This window comes from Pantherophis guttatus, chromosome 1 (assembly GCF_059756535.1).
Source record: "Pantherophis guttatus breed Tessera chromosome 1, ASM5975653v1, whole genome shotgun sequence".
NCBI classification, from domain to species: domain Eukaryota; kingdom Metazoa; phylum Chordata; class Lepidosauria; order Squamata; family Colubridae; genus Pantherophis; species Pantherophis guttatus.
Window position 1 is genome coordinate 307535736 of NC_142063.1, and position 11759 is coordinate 307547494.

The 11759-nt window shown below is 38.1% G+C and overlaps 1 long non-coding RNA gene across 1 annotated transcript; it reads left to right on the plus strand.

The window, feature by feature from the left end:
- Positions 1-917: 917 nt before the first annotated feature.
- Positions 918-4221, plus strand: LOC117671577 (uncharacterized). The gene is made up of 2 exons (XR_015731561.1): positions 918-975; positions 4058-4221. It is a non-coding gene; the product is annotated as an uncharacterized LOC117671577 (long non-coding RNA).
- The last annotated feature ends 7538 nt before the right edge of the window (positions 4222-11759 follow it).

The window sequence follows — 11759 nt, forward strand, 5'->3', positions numbered from 1 at the left end:
ACTATAGTTATAGTTATAACTAGTTATAGTTTTTATAATATATCCATATCTTTTTTTCCTTTGATGTAAAGCCATCAATGCCTATTCAGGAGTGGAATTACAGCAGAACTATTCTATACTATAGTTTCTTTCCTGGGACTATTTGTTTGTTTGTTTGTTTGTTTGTTCGTTCATTCATTCATTCATTCATTCATTCATTCATTCATTCAATTTCTATAGCAACCCAACTCAATCAACTGACTCTGAGTGGCCTACAATAGTTGTATTGCACTGTGAGGATGTTTTCTCCAAGCATTATTTCTACAGTGGGAAGTTTGTCGTAGAACATGGATATCAAACTCGTGGCGTCACGTTGCCATCGTGTGACGTTTTGCGACATTTTTCCCATTCACAGAGCTGGGGTGGGCGTGGCCTGCGTGTGACGCAACTGGCATGTGGGCCGCCTGTTTGACACCCCTGTTGTAGATTAACAGATTTAATTATGGATGGGGGGGTCTGTTTAATCTTCCTCTGGGACTGGCAAACAATCCTAAATTCTAATAACCTTCCTTATAGTAATATAGCTGCTTATCATTTCCGTCCACCAGACACACATACTTGCCAAAGTAGTTATATATAAAAGAGGAAAAAATCTTGGTATGCCAATGAAATCACATATAACTTCAGTTCTTGTTCTCCAAATCAATTATATAGAATTTGTCTTGTGGAATACATATGTTGAGCCAGAAAAGAAAGTTTATCCTCTTAGCACAATCATTTGTTTTAATTCAAAAAAGGCAGTTCAGAGGACTATGTTAACTAATCAAATATACCAGTTCATTTGTAATATTTTTAATTCAAAACTCAAAATTCAAGTGTGCTTTTCCTTTCTTTACAAACTGCCCTGGCTTAAAAATGCAACATTTTCTGCATTGCAGGAATTTTAAAATCCAGTTAAATCTGTGCTGAGAGAGGAATTATCACTTCAGTTACTTGGTAAATCTGATTAATGTCATGTAAGATTATTTATGGAGGGAGGAAATCAAACTTGATGCGAGGCATTGCAAACATTTGGCAAGAACCTGCTTCAGTTTTAACGTAGTGTTTAGTCTGAGGTTCTTATATTGAAATAATTGTTTAGGTCTATTCAACCATTAAAACCAAAAAACACAAGTAGAAAAGTCAATTATGGCATAAGTAATAGTGATGTGAAATTGTTTACTGTTTGATTGTGGATGTAACTCTGCCCATTTGCAACAGAAGTAAAAACAACTGGTAAGGGATACTTATGCTAGCATAAGTTTTTTTTGTATATGTCTGGGGGACCATATTAGCTACATTAATCCAAGCTTTTGTATTCTCTTTGGATCCAGGCTCCACCTCAGATGATACTTTCAGATACAGATGGCTTTCAAAACAAATGAAACTATGATTCACCTATCCAACTAGCTTTAATCATTCAGAAGGACACTTTGTTTTCAATTTGATCATCTTGGGAAGAAAGCACCAAAAAGCCTTCCCATTTCTCTAGTGCGTGGCTCAGAGAAGATTCCTTTCCTGGACATGCCTATCTAATCTTTTTGTGCCATGGGGATTTCCTACTATTCCTTTCAGGAGCCCAGCAGGGGAGGAAATAATTCAGTTCTCTTTCTAGACCTGCTCTATCAGTGTGGGGCCTCTTGCTGCTGATACTATTTGCATTTTAAAATATCTGTTGTTAATATTTAAACATGTTAAGTGTCATGTTTAATATGCCCTTGAGATTCAGTGTAAAGTTTGGCCCCCAGTGAGTATAGGGGTGCAACCATGTAGTTTCTTTGCCATCAATATAGAAAGTGTTTCTCATTGATACTTTTTTAGGATTTCTTTTAAGTTTCGGGGTTTCCTGAGGCCTATTCTGTCCAAATTCTAGCCAGGTCTGTCCTTGCAAAGTATTTTGAGAAGTTGCTAAGATGCTGCTAAACCTCATTCAAATTAATTACCAAGAGAATCATAATTCAAATAAAGGTATAAGAATAAACAAGGGTTTGTTTTAGGAATCATATCATGACCTTGCCTTGCAGAAGAATCTTCTTTTTCCAATGAATTTGTCTGTTATCATTGGTTATATGTTGATCATATCCAAAGAAGATGACCACCTCCTCCTCCTCCTCCTCCTCCTCCTCCTCCTCCTCCTCCTCCTCCTCCTCCTCCCCCTCCTCCTCCTCCTCCTCCTCCTCCTCCTCCTCCTCTATAATTATGATTGGTAGCACATTCAGCCAGGAGTTTAGACTGCATTTTGAGTTTTTATCAGTGGTGAAATTCAGCTGGTTCTATCCAGCTCGCACAAACAGGTAGTACCGGCTCCGCCCACCCGTCAGGATGTCATTACGTCCTGTTTTGGACCCTCTGCGCATGCACAGAAGAGGCACATGTGCTCAGGTTCCTGAACTGGTAGTGAAGGTAAGTGCATTTCACCACTGGTTTTTATCCACCTATCAAGTCTTTCCAAAGGACCTGAGATAGGCGGATATTATTTGATGGTATTAAATATATTATTGCATGATGTAAGCTGTTCCAACTAAAGCTGTCTTCTGAAATGGACTGATGATGATTTTGTCAATGCTTGTGGTGATCAAATGGGGCTCCAGAAGTTTTGGGATTGCATCCAAAGTGCCTATTACTGTAGGTACTCTCTTTGCTTTCTTTTGTAACAGTTGTTCTACTTCTATCCGCATATCTTTTAAGGTCTCACCCTAAACTTAAATGTATATTACTGTGGTCCAAAAACAAGTCCAAAGAAAAAGCTGTCACCTTACCTTTCCTTAGAGAAATTACTAGAATACGCCCCTGACATCAGTTTATGGCTATAATTCCAAGGAGACCTACCCCTAACTCTAACCCTAGTTTAATTTTCATTGGCAATTGGGATTTTCCAATGTATTTTGCTGTGATTCACAAACAAGTCTGAAGCAATGGATTTCACAGTCGCTTTCTTTAACAATCTCTAAGAATCTATCCCTGAAATCACTTTTCAGCCCTGACACTAAGGTTACCTAACCCTAAACCTTATCCTCACACTAATTCGAACTATAGTTTAATTTTCATTGGCAATGTGATTTTCCTACCTATTTTACTTTGGTCTACTAAAAAGTCCAAACAAAAAGCTGTCACCTCTACTTTATTAGTGAACTTTGAAGAATCTTTCCCTGACCCCAGTTTTCAGCCCAGGCTATAAGGAGACACAACCCTAGCCCTAACTCTTATCCTTATCCAATTTTCATTGGTAATAGGATTTTCCCATGTATTTTATTGTGGTCCTCAAACAGGTCTGAACAAAAAGTTGTCATCCTTACTTTCCTTACAGGACCTTTTAGAGTATATCCCAAACATCAGTTTTGTGCGCTGACTCCAAGGCAGGGGTGAAATCCAGCAGGTTCTGACAGGTTCTAGAGAACCGTTAGCGGAAATTTTGAGCAGTTCAGAGAACTGGCAAATACCACCTCTGGCTGGCCCCAGAGTGGGGTGGGAATGGAGATATTGCAATAACCTTCCCCCAGGAGTGGGGTGGGAATGGAGATATTCCAGTATCCTTCTACCACGGCCACCAAACCACGGCCACCAAGCCACACCACGTCCAAAAAAAAATGTGATTTCACCACTGCTCCAAGGAGACTTAATCCTAGCCCAAATCTTAATCCTAACCATAATTTAATTTTTATTGCCAATGAGATTTTCCCATGTATTTTCCCAATTTGTATTGTTTATGTCTGTGTGCCTGTTGATGGCTGTTTTGTCTGAGTCAGAGTAGTAATAGTTGTCTGGACCATAGTTGTGTGAGTTTCAATATAATATATATAAGTATGTACACCAGGGCTGTCAAACTCTCGGCCCGAGGGCTGGATGCGTCACGTGCTGATTTAGCGAAGGGCGGAAAGTTGTGATATATCACATGACGATACTGTGATGATGCTATTTTGACACCCCTGATGTACACTATCAAAATCTAAGTATACTAACAGAATTAATCAGACTACTCCTTTATTTCCTTTATTCCTGATTCTAAGAAATTTATTTTTCCCCTCTTTTCTGTAACTAGTTACCTGCCTAAGCTGTGTACCTGACAGTCAGACCACCGAAGAAGAACAATAAAGTCCTCTGATTTCGATAGTCACAGGTAACATTGTGTGTGCACTAAATGAGTGCATTAAATGAATCACTTTTAATTTGGTCCATGAAATACAGTAAATAAATGTATTAGTCTAGCAAGACTCTTTGTTGTTTTGACTATAAAACTGTTTATAGAAGAATGGGATGAAATAACTGTCAACTCTAAAATCATGAACTTTTCTTAAATTCCATTGTTTCTAGCCACGAGGAACAACGATGAATTCTAACCTTACTATTGATTTAAAAGGTATTAGATGAATTTAGAGAAACCTTTTTATCACACACTCTTGTGATCCTTTTTTGATATAAGGATAATATTGCTAACCTTACAGGATTCTTGAATAGATTATAATACAGTAACATGAAACTCTTCAAATGTTTATTGTGCAGAAGTAATTATTAGCTTAGATATCTGATTATGCTTTTCTAAGTCAAAGCATGTGTCACTACTTTTTGCATGAGTCTTCTGCTCCTCTGTGATGACTTAGTTCACATTTCTGCAAAATTGTCAGATGTAAGTGCCACATTAAATGGAAAAAAAACCTCAGAAAATATACAGACTTTTTCCTGAACAAACAGCTTTAATAATATATAGTACTGCTGGTATCTAAAATTAAATTTTAGTGTCAGCATTTTGTCTACTACTGTTAACTTGCACTTTCAGTGTGTTACATATTTTTGTGGGTTGAAGAAGAATTGAATTTCAACATTAGATAGGAAATGTATAGGGCTCTGTAATAAATGATTTATTTGCTCTAACGTTTTATCTTTTCTCTAGGAACAAAGCACAATAAGCTTCTCCTTATTTTATTTCCACAACAGAGTCCTGTGAGCTAGATTAATCTGAATAGTCTCCCAATAAATTACATGAAGTGAACCTAGATTTTTTTTTCTGTTGCAAGTCCCTACAATTTTCTTGGCAAAGTTTTTCAGAAGCTTATCATTGCCTCCTTCTTGGGGCTGAAATATTTACAGTTAAATCCAACTCCTTAACCAGGATGATTTACAGTAATTTAAAGACAGATATTTCCCAAATGCCTATTAATATCAGTAAAGATTAATATTTATGTATGCAAGCAATTTTGAATTAAGTATAAATTCACAAGAATCAGTGGTTAAAAGCTTCTACTGTACAGACCATGATTTCATATTCTTCCTCAGCTATTTGTTGGAGAAAACTATTAAGTTGATTACTATATGATCTTGGATAACCACCCAGCTGTTTTAGCAATGAATATCACTTGACACCATTAATAAAAGAAAGAATCTGTAGAAAGCTAGACAGCTCACCAATCTACATTCCCTGATATTTATTTATTTGTTTGTTTGTTTGTTTAATCTATATATCTGATTTTTATTTATTAGTTCAGGTTGTATATATAGCACTCCCTCTATGAGAGAAAGAGAGACTGCCCCAAATCATCCACTGAGCTTCCATGGCCAAGGGTAGATAAGAACCAGTAACTTGGCTGCAGCAACTTGGCCATGACGAGTTGTCCCATTCTGCATCTGGACTGTCCTGAACAGCATCACTTGGAATGGTGCTGAGGCTGGACCTGAAGTAGAGGCCTGGGCCTTGGCCTCAACGCTAGCACCGCCACTGTCACTCAAAAAGACTGCCTTGCACTGCTCCCCAAGATATAATTGATCATGTGGCCCAGTGTTTATCTCTAGGCAGTGTTGTCTTTTTGTTGGCAGGCCCATGTGGCCTATCCAAGATTGTCCAGGTCACATGAGGCCTTTGTTCTAGAAGCAGCTTTAGAGAATGTTCTTCTATGGCCTCTGCAGACTCTGAAAACTGCATGAAAACATGCCCTACTCTTGTGCAATGCCCTCTTGTGTAACCTCTGGAGACCACATAAGAGCATACCCCATTCTTGCTTTGCCTCTGCAGCCTCCAAAAATGTGTGAGAATGGGACATGCTTGTAGGGTGTTAGTGAATGCTGGAATGTATCCTAAAACATCATTGCATGTGTCAGGAAAACCTAATTATTGAGCATAGCTGCACTAGCAATTGAACAAACAGCACACCATAAAACATCTCATTTTGGATTCAGACAGAGTGCAGGTAAATAGGTCTTTATTAAAAAACAAAGGTGTACATTAAATTTTTTCTTCTTACACAAGGCACATTTGACACATATGGCGTAGGTTATGGAAGAATGTTTATCATTCTTGCAATAGAATCACAACTGAAACTCCCTTTATTTTCTAGCCTTGTTCTGTCAGTCTTTTTTCATATAAAATTATTTGATAGGTACATTCATTAATATACTACTGTATTACCTGTATTTATAATACGATTAAGCATCATATACCAGTATGTAGTGCTGTATTAGCAGCAGAAACAATTTGAAAGGTCGCATATGCTTTATCATTTGTGTTTATAGCAAGAGCACATGCTGAAAGCCACAAGAGTTGAAATTGTGGGAGAAGTGGAAGTCATGTGGGTTGTTTCAGGTATCTTTTTTTGAGTCAATAAATACATCTGCATCTGCACAGCTATACATAACAGCATATTTTAAATTTTAAAAGCTTGTGTGATTATATACAGTTGTGCAGATGATCTGGCCTTCACTGAAAAATGCCTTTAAAATATGACTGATGACCTGCTATCATGGTCAATGGAAAGGCAAATGAGGACAAACATTAATTTCCTGGTTAAAGATCTCTGTCCACCCCCACTAAAGGTGAAGATGAAGAAAATGTTGTAGAACAGGTTCTATAGCTTTGAAAATGCTTCCAGAAGTGAGAGTCTTAATACAGATAATCTGATATACACAAATGTCGGTCACCTACAAAACTACTGTTGGAAGAAATGTCCATCTGGGTTCAGTTCCAAGTGGGGAGAAAGACACTGAAAACATGGAGACTGCTTGAAAAGATGTTTTAATGGTGGACAGGACCACATGGTTTGAGGTCCTGGGCGAAAAAGCACATGGGTGAAAGAGAGAGAGAGAGATTTATACCATCTGTTGGGCTTTGAATTTGAGCTTGTATTCTGATTGGTTGTCAGACTCCCATGGGGCCATGCAGGAGTAACTTTGTCGGTTGTCTTTTGAGTTCCAGGCTTGATTAAGCCTTGCTGGGTGATGCAATCTCCCCAGGTGCCATGTGGTGAGTTCTGTTGCTAGATGGGTAGAGGCAGTGGTGGGATTCAGCCAGTTCGCATCACTTTGGGAGAAACAGTTGTTAACTTTCTGAACAGTTCGGTGAACTGGTTGTTGGAAGAAATCATTAGGGCAGAGAACTGGTTGTTAAATTATTTGAATCCCACCACTGGGTAGAGGGATAATTCTATCTTTGTTGGATCTTGGGTGAGGGCATTTGCTTATGAATAGACCTAGCTATCTCTTTATCTCTTAAGTGCTGACATCTGCTGTGGACTATTGAAAGTGTGGGGGCTATTAAGAGTGAGTCTGCTTTCTGCCTAAAAAACATGTTTCTCCATTTCTCATCCAGGGAGGTATAATATTCTGCCTTTTTAATATTTCCTAAAACATTTCATTCTTCTAGGGGAAGGGAGGGGTGCTAACTTCCTACACTACCATCAAAAACAAGCCATAAGAGGGTAATTAGTATATATTGAGGGAGAATAACATTAGGATAAAAATTGGAGAAGCATAACTTTTCCATGTGTATAAGCAAGAAAATATTGCCAGCCTTTTTTTTTCTGTAACAAAACAACTTTCTCCAAACTGACATCTGCTCAAATCAGAAAAGTAACAGGATTTTCTTCAGTCAAGTTGGAACTGGAGTTGTGACATATCTAGAAGAATGGAGTTGGTGAAGAAAATCCAATTTTCCCTGAAAAAACATAACAGAAAAAAAAAATCCTCCTCCTATTCTACATGTGTGAAATTATCCTATTTGATTTATATTTCCTTCCTCCTAATCTGGCCATGTTCTTTAAAAAGAAAAAAAAGTTACCCTCAGCCAGCAAAAATATTGCTAAATTAAAATCTTTTTTTGCTATTATTAAATGCATTCAATATTAAATAATTTTTACACAGCAGAAACATTATTATTGCAATTTTTTAAAATTTTACATTCCTCTTCAAGGAGCCTCAAACTGAGGAAACAAAGAGTGATTAAAAATAATATTCAATTAGAACAATTAATCAGTAATAGCTACTTAGAAAAAAGCCATCATAAGGAGAGAAAAAAGATTGCAGTGCAGAAATGATGAGAGAAGAATATACTTCACCCTCTTAGTTTCACTTTTCCCTTAACTCTCCTTCAACCTTATCATCGCTACATAGCCAATGACTTCAAACTATACGCAATGCTAGTGAGTGACTACTGCTGTAGGCAAAATACTCTGGATTGAGAAAGACTGATTTACAGTAGAGTGACTTTTTTTATTCTTTCACTTGGTTGATTTGAAAAGCCCTTCCAACCATTCCCTTAGCAGGTTTTATGTTGCACATCATCCCCGTCTAACAGGACACAGGTAACCCTCCAGTTACGACCACAATTGAGCCCAAAATGTATGTTGCTAAGTGGGACATTTGTTAAGTGAATTTTCCCCCATTTTACAATCTTACTTGCCACAGTTGTTAAGTGAATCATTGCAGTTTTAAGTTAGTAACATGGTTGTTAAGTGAATCTGACTTCCCTATTACTTTGCTTATCAGAAGGTCGCAAAAGGTGATCAGATAACCCTGGGACACTGCAACCATCGGAAATATGAGTCAGCTGCCAAGCATCTGAATTTTGATCATGTGATCATGAGGATGCTGCAACAGTCATAAGTGTGGAAAAACAGTCATAACTTGCTTTTTTCAGTGCCATTTTAAACTTTGAACAGTCACTAAACAAACTGCTGTAATTTGAGGACTAACTGTCCTTTGAAGTGAAGCAGCAGGTATTGGATAACATTACATATGGTTGGGCATAAGGTATAGTTTGTCCTTCAGTATTTTTGCACTGGAAGTAGGTAGGCTAAGAATGTAGAGTTTCATGAACAGACTGCATAGTGTTACTAGTTTAATTTATATTGTTGCATTTTTACTACTGAAATAACAAGGTCTCTCTGGTTCTTTCTGCTTCAAATGCTGGAGGCCTTGTGTATTATAGTTTTTAACTTAAGGGGTAGATAGGTTGAGCTGGCTAAGCAACAACATATCTTGGACCAGCCCAGAGTGGGAGACAGGAAACCTGGTTGGGTATTAATACTGCCCGGTAATCAAGCTACTGTCAGATAAATTTAAATAAAGAACCCACTGAGATCTCTTGAGAATTATCTTCATTCCCTGTTCATACTGTTTACACCCACTTTCCTGTCATACCCAAAACTGAGAGACAGTAGTTGTGCTAATTAACCAGCAGCCCTCCTACTCATCAGTGACAAGTTTATCCTTGTAGAAGGGAAGAATTCAGCAGTGATAAATGTGTTTTTATTTTGCAAGTCTGGTTTTCCCCAAGAGCAATTAAAAATGTTACAGGCCCAGAAGAATAATTTTATTTAAGTAACATTCCTTCATTAATAAGGTGTGTGCTATTTTAGAGATGATCTTTTTTTTTTTATCTTGGTAAAAGAGAAAGAGTCGTATCTGGAAAGAGTAAAACAACTCCAATATACGTGTAATCATATAAATAGCAAGTATTTGTCTATGTAGCTAGGCCAATGAAAGATCTACAGCTGCTCATCCGATTGGCAAATGTTTTGTTTGAAAACACATGACAACTATTCCTGTAGTATTTAATTTAAGAACTGTTGCTATGGGGCTTGGCCTTCAAATCCTTCTAACTCTTGACTGTGTGCTTTTATGACATCAGAGAGGCCAGGCCAATGGCAGAAGAAAAAGGCAGGGTCATCCCTGGCTTCCTAGAATTTCTATAGACAGACTGTGCATGAGAGAGAGGGAGGGAGGGAGAGAGGGAGACGGAGACGGAGACAGAGACAGGGCAAGGAAAAGGCTCCAGGCTGAGATTTTTTTTCTTTTTTAACAGCACAACAAAAGGTACTATTACATGAACTTACATTAAGATGCAGCACTTACCCAGCATTGATTTCCCACTGCATGCTGATTGGCATTTAATATTTATTTACAGATATTCAAGCTAAAAGTAGAGGCATAGCATTAGAACCTCACTGAACATCCAAAATTGACTATTGCCTCACTATATTTCAAAGGACATCCAATGCCTTAAAATGTTTCCCAAACTCAAGCCCTTTATTTGCAGCCTGCCTTCTTCCAAACTCTAGATTATCTTCCCTCCCTCCCTCCCCATACACACACCCATCCATCCTTAAGGATGTTTTAACAAGCCAAAAGAAAAGGTCAGGTGGTGGCAAGAAAGGCAGACCCCTTTCTTCCAAATGTCTGTGCTCCTTCCAGAAAAGTGTCTGGCCATTTCAGAAACATTGTGGGCTATTAATGTAAAATTTCCATAACAAGGAGATACTTGCCAGAGTCATTAAATCCTCTCCAGCATTAACTCTCCCTGAGCCAAACCCAGTCTTAAATCAATAGAATCATAAAGATGGAAAGAGCTCCAGGAAATCATCCAGCCCAAGTTCCATAACAATATTGTTCATTGTATTTAACTTCTGACAAGTTGACAGTCCACATCTAGCCAACAAGGCCAGAAACAAGAGGTATCTCAGAGAATGAGGTGGAGGTCTGCTGTATCAGCAAAATAGGAACTCGGGTAGAGTTATGGATTGGCTGGAGTACCCAGAATAGTTTACCTGATTATTCCATAAGACGAATTCCACATTGGCCAATTAAACTGATGACTTCTAGATTCAAAATAGATGAAAAAAGTACCATTCTCCCCACAATGTACCATTTGCTGCTATGATTTGTAGTGAAGCTTTCTCATTTAGATGGCTCTGAAAAGAAGTGAAAAATATATGGGAAAGGCAAAATTGCTTCCAGATAGACGGCTCTTAGACGTTTTACAGCTACTTCCTTTCCTGGATTGAATCTGGATTTTTATGGAAGGAAAATGTTGGAAGGACTAGAAGCAAAGGAAGATTACAAATGGAAGTCTAAGAAATGCAGTCATTTGAAGCCTGGTGAAATGTTTTGAATCAGTACAGGAATTGCTCCCCCCAATACACAGACACACCTCTCATCTATCAGTGATGAATACTACACATGCTAAAAATGATGGGAAGTAATTGGAATGTTAGAGGTGAGAAAGATGTAAGGACTGTTGAATTCAGGTGACTTCTCTGGATATCAGGCTAAACTGCTTGGCAGAACAGAAGGACCATTGCCGGCTTCAGCAGGATTCTTCTGATGGTAGCCTTCCCCAAATTGGAGCTTTCCAGGTAGCTTGATTGATTGGCAGATCGAATCTCACCAGGCTCAGCCTTCCATCCTTCCGAGGTCGGTAAAATGAGGACCCAGATTGTTGGGGGCAATATGCTGACTCTGTAAACTGCTTAGAGAAAGCTGTAAAACACTATGAAGCGATATATAAGTCTAAGTGCTATTATTATTGCTATTGATCCCTTCCTTCTGCAGTCAAGAGAAAAATTGGAGGAGGGACTGCTGTGTATGTCCCTTTTTGTCCTTGGAAGAAAGGCAGGATATAAATCCAACAAATAAAGGAACAAAATCCTGCTTGTGCAGGAGGCTAGAAAATAGTCTTATAACATTAAGTTAATTTATTC